Genomic DNA, 6154 nt, shown 5'->3' on the forward strand with positions numbered 1-6154 from the left:
AAAAAGACTATTTGTAATTAATTTGATATTCTAGATTACATGAATACGATTTTTGTATTTTTAATTAATTTTCTAGGATATGCCAAGTATTTCAGCGGAAAAAACGATAAGGTAAATAATTAGTATGGAAACTTAACGCGGAAAAAAATTAAATAGCAGAATTTCACATTTACTTTTGCTACTTAAGATCAATAACTTCTGAATCGACGAGTGACTAATTACGAATGATCAGGGGGGGGGGGCAATTCATGCCTTATCCAGATTTTCAGAGGTTGGTTGTACTGATAAAATCATATCAACGAAGTTCCTTTATATTTCGGAATCCTTTGCATTGAATGTGTTAAAGCATCTTAAAAGTCTTGGTGGTTTCTGCCCAAGTTTCTGTGTCATAGAGTAGGACTGAGCCGACAGACGCATGAAATATCCGCATCTTTGTAAGACGGCTGACTGTTGAGATAGTTGTGGATTGATGAAAATAGTTTTTGTTTTGCTCCAGCAAATGTTGAGGACAAGCTCGCTAGCTTTCTCTCTCATAATTTTCAGTGCTGCTCAATGTTCTTCAAGGGTATTTGTCATTAATACTAGATCGCTAGCGAAGTCATCAGCGCTTAAAAGTCTGTTACCGAACTTCAAGCCAAAGTTCAGTCGGATAGTGGCACTCGTAAATACGTAGTCAATGACGCAATTAAATAGTTCAGGACCCATGGCACATCCTTGATGAACTCCAGTAAGAATATAGACAGGTTTAACTGTAATTACAGAAGGAGAACAAAAAGAATTTCAGACATTCACCGGCAAATGCCTCTAGTAATCAAGCCGGCACATCCAATGATAATATCAAATTTAACTCAATATCAAGTTCATCACTAATTTATTATGTCCAATAGATCCTATCCAATTTTGACAACGAGTCAAAATTGAAAGTGAAAAACAAAGAAATATCCGGTTAGAAGACAAGCTGCAGGGAGGTTTTCTGCCGTCGAAAAAAAATCTCTTTGTCTTAGTTCAAAAGTTGACTTTTTTGCCGTAGGCCAAGTTTCTAACGTCACCACCTAGAAAGGAGCAAATGATAAACTCTAATTTCTTTAGGAATGAGAGAACTTTTAATGTTTAAGAGGTACATCTGATACCATTTCTCTACCACAGTTCCATGTGCGAAAAACCGAATGATAAACTCAGCTGAATCACGAACAGAAATGGGTAGAAATAATAGATGGCAGCACTTTCGGTCCTTACTTTTTATTTCTGTAATTTTTATATTTGTCACTCAAAGAAGATATATTGGCTGTGGGGCCGGGTAACTGCCGCATATATTTAACACTTATAGATTTTAGTCCATCTTCAATATAAAATTGGTGCCTGCCTTCTAGAACAGAGCTTTCAACTCGAAAGCAGAAACATGGTTTGATGAAACGAAGGCTTCACTACATAACTTCAGGTAGTTCTCTCTCACATAGGCTATAAAACTCTAAGTCACTTCACACACTATATGCTCTTGCTTACTCTTGGATTGGTGTATTGTATTTTGATAAGCATCCCCGACAATGTGCCTTGAAAGTTTCAAAATTTTAGCATCAGCCATTCCCGGAATATTGCAGACCTACTTTTGGTAATCTGGATGTTTTGATTAAGTTTTATGTTCCCTTAATTTTCCCTGAAAGTTTTAACTTAATATCCTATGCAGTGACTGAGACATTGCATCTACGAGTCATTTGAAAACCTGAGTGTACTTCAACTACTTTGATTTAGTTTAATACTAGCGGTAATAGCACTCATAGTAGTAGCAGTATCTGTTGCTGAACGAGTAGAAGTAGTGGTTGCAGTCATACACACAAATACAGTAGTAGAAATTGCAGTCGTCAGTAGTGGCTCTCGCTAGTAATCACAGTAATTCTTAGTCCTAAGAAGCTTCACTCGCAGTCACAACTAGCCTTGGTTGTGAGCACTCATGGTGGGAGTCACAAGCAGCCACAGTAATAAGTAGTTGTATTCACTATTCTCTACGGTTGCAGTCATAATTATTTAACGACACAAGAAATAACAGCTGGAGTCTTAGTCGTCGTCACAATTGGGTCCCATTGCAAGTAGTTGTAAACACAATAGCAAGTAGCCACAGCCACAGTAGTCTCTAGTCCCTCGCATATTGGTGGATTCCCGAGTCTCTTAGTGCGGTGGATATGCAAAGCTTAATAGCCGCCTGTGAGAAAGCTACAAAATATGGGAAATCACCTGCCTTCAAGATATTAGACAAAAACAAGGTTTTTTAACTGAAAGCAAGGAGCGATATTAAAACTTAAAACGAACAGAAATTATTCTGTATATGAAAGGAGCTTTCCCCTCCTCAACGCCCAGCTCTTTAAGCTAAAATGTTTAATTGCTTTAAAAAGTAGAATTGTGAGAAAGAGTCAAACTTGGGAGTCAAACAAACAGACCTTTATAATATAATTCATAAAACTCTCAAAAGTTGTGGATCACCTTTACGCTAAACACCTCCTACATGGAATCTCTTTACTTCTTTCCCCCCTTGATCTACTTTCCCAAATGGTTTTCAAAAAATTTATAGTTCCTACCTCGTTTTCAACTAGCCGTCTAACTCCTGTCCCCATACCATTTTGGGTTCCAAAAAAGAATAGGGTGCACTCATGCACTGTTGTCAGTTTCGATTGATGCTGATAAATCGGGAGAGCCACTTTTTCTAGTGAGCCATGATAGTAATTGTGCTTTTTGATTCGATAATTCACGCACATATCCTTTTGATATTGAACAGTCTAAGCGCGGGTCAGTACTTGTGTTATTCATTCTTTGTATGACATGTATACTCATTTAACTGTCATATTTAATCTGCGTAGCAGAATGATTACAGATATGATCATAGCTGTTTGCCGTGGAGTATGGCAAGGTGCCCTTACATCCCCAACCACTTTTTATAACTGAATTCTGGACGAAGAGTCTCAAGCGGCTTCCACTTATTTTTTACAAGGGATAGATGCATCTCTTATTGCTCATGCGGATGATGTATTCAGCTCCAGCTGAACGGTACTGGCGTTTGAGAATTTTTTTTTCTCAAATTCTGAGTCGAGAATATTCAAAAATAAATCGCAAGTTTAACGCTGAAAAGTCACAAGTTTAACTGCTCAAATGGGACAAGGTCCCGAAGGTTATAAAGTCGAGAGTATTGGTTGCTCCTAAACCGAAAATGAAATATCTTGGCCTCCAAATCGGTGACTCTCTAAGAGCAACTAGAAACTAGAAAGGGCGCCGGAGGTCCAGTGCCTACAATAGCACGGTAAACTTTGTTTTAATAGTCGGCTACTAGCTTTAATCACCAGCTACTCCCAAAGCCGACGGAACTACTGCAAAGAAAATTCCACAAAATGAGACCTGTAACGATCTTTTGCGAGAAGCAAGAAACTGAGCTCTCAATTTTAGCGAGGGGTAGAGGTGTCAAAAATAAACACCAAGTGTTCATAAATATACACAATATACTTATGCGCAAAAATTAAATCTCTAAATTGTAGCACATAAAGCATAAATGACGAATTTTGAAGAAAAAATATAATGCATATCAAAACATTATACAACACTATTTCAATCCTCAGTTTGCAATCGTCTTATCTGTGCGATTGTATTATCTATTTTAATCTTTGGTTGTGACAAACCCCATCCCTCTTGGTTTCTGCTCATTCTGAGTTTAACTCAATTATTTATTTAATTCCTGTTCGTTTTGAGTTTGTATAACTCGATCCAAATCACCAAAAATTATAAATACCCTTCCAAATTTTTTGTACCTTGCACCTTTTTGGCGTACATTTTCGGCAATGGAGTGAAAGCAACTTCGGCAAATATATTTCCGGTATGCTAAATATCTCTTCGACCTTCCGCTTGGGCAAATAATGCTTGGGTCAATAGGAGATACGGTATTATAGACCCTAATGCTTCCATTGGGAGATGTATTGAAGCCTACAATACCGGAATATCACTGGACATCGGTGTTCCCTATCAAAACAGCAAATGCATCGCGTCTCTGTTTGTTGTTGTTTTTTGTGTGTAATTATTGTTCCTGTTATGTATACTGTGTAATTACTTGGTTAATTATTGTGCTCTTGTGCTTATTTAATGAATTTAAATTTTGTTTTATTTTTCATTTTCCATCTTTTTCATTTCTTTGTTTTTCTCCTCTCTTATACTCCGTTTGTTATTGTGTTTATATCGGGTCATAAATAAATTCAATTCAATTGCAGTAACAAGCACAAATAGTCAAAGTCGAAAGAAGTCACAATCGTTAAGAGTTATAGTTACGACTAACCACAGTAGTAAAATTAGTTACGACTAACCACAGTAGTAGTCGTAGTCAAAATAGTCTATGCAAAAAAAAGGCGTTAAAATAGTCATTTTCAAAGAAATAGCTTAGGCCTTATGACATAGGTAGTAGTCTATCTTCTCCTTGTCACTAGAATAGAAAAACTTATACCGGGGTCTCACAATAGTCACATCTGTTGAAATATTCCTTGATTTCAATTGCTGCACTTGTGCTAAAGAGGCAGAAATGGAAATGGCAACTTAAATAGCATCAAAACGCCAACAATGAGAGAATTCTGAAATGCTAAATTAATTGGCATAAAATAAAATCAGGATCAGCTATTATTTCGGTCATTGTTGGTATTACCTGAACAATTGTTTTGGGTCATGAAATTATTGTTAATAGATGCGTTTTGACTTTTTGAACATCTTTTCTCTCTTGCAAAACTACCGCAAACTCACCGTTATGGAGTTATTATATATTTGCACGTTGAGGGGTGGGTAAAGCATAGCATATATTAAATACAGCAATGGTTAGTTTAGGTATTTAATATATGCTATGCTTTACCCCCCCCCCCACCCCTAATGTGCAAATATATAGCCAAAATTTGTTTCTAAATTATTACAGATTCGCGATTTCAAATATCCGATCAACGAAAACGGAAATGATTGTAATTCTGTATGTGTAAATACAAGAATATTTGGGCCGGAACAACTCCATAACAGTGAGTTTGCGATAGTTTTGCAAGAGAGAAAAGATGTTCAAAAAGTCAAAATGCATCTATTCACAATAGTTTCATGACCTCAAACAATTGTTAAGGTAAAACCAACATTGACCATTATTTCTATCATAATTAACATTTAGTTTAGTCTTATGCCTCTCGCAAGTTTCTTTTCATGGGTAACTCCAATCTCGTTATATCACTACTGTCAGGTTTTTCTACTTCTTGTATATTTTCTTAGCTAAATAATCTGGCTAAAACGTAGAAAAATATGAACAAGATGTGGTGAGATATCAAAGAGATATGTTACATATTGTGATGATAATTCTTGGGATAAATACGTTAAATGAAGGGCCTCACGAGAAAGGTTGAGAGTAACTGCGTTGTACATTAGGTCAAGGTTTGCCACCTTTTAAATTCTTCTAATTCTGAGCTTTTAAGTTGTTGCCATTAGATATAACAATGTTTTGGATTTTTTTCATTTATTATGTTTCTGTTAGAAAATACTTTTTTCAGTTTGAGTCTACCTGAGAATCCAAATTCAAACGGTTTTCAATTAGAAAACAAGAATTTTCAATTAGAAAACAAGAAATTTCTTATTATCTTCAGCCAGGTTCATTATAAAGGTCAAAGAGCATGCATAACTTACAAGAGTGGGAACTAGCAAGAGTGTCGACGAAAAACACACAACGCCATCCTGCGTTTGAAGAAACTTGAACATTTTTTTGTCTTCAGTGCGAATAGTTAATTTAATCTGTGCAGTTGGTAAAATTAGTAAAGTAACAAGCGCCTGATCTAAGTTCCTGACAGAAAAACGGTTACCAAGTTTAAAAGAAATGCCAATTGTTGCCAAAGGCTAGATGGCATTTACAATTTTTTTGCGGAAACTAGCGCCTGTTTCCATTCTTATCAATTACCCATACTCTTTAATACGAATAACCGCTGTTTCATATTTTTAGAATTTCAAAAATTGCACTTCAAATCTTCACTCTGATTGGTCAACAGTAAAGTTTATGCTTACAAGGTACACAATGTTCAACTCAGTAGATTAAAAAGGGGTGTAGATACCATCCTACAGTAGTAGATACCGCCCTATAGTAGTATAGATACGATAACACAGTAGTTTTACATAA

Source organism: Artemia franciscana, chromosome 4, assembly GCF_032884065.1.
Source record: "Artemia franciscana chromosome 4, ASM3288406v1, whole genome shotgun sequence".
Lineage (NCBI taxonomy): Eukaryota > Metazoa > Arthropoda > Branchiopoda > Anostraca > Artemiidae > Artemia > Artemia franciscana.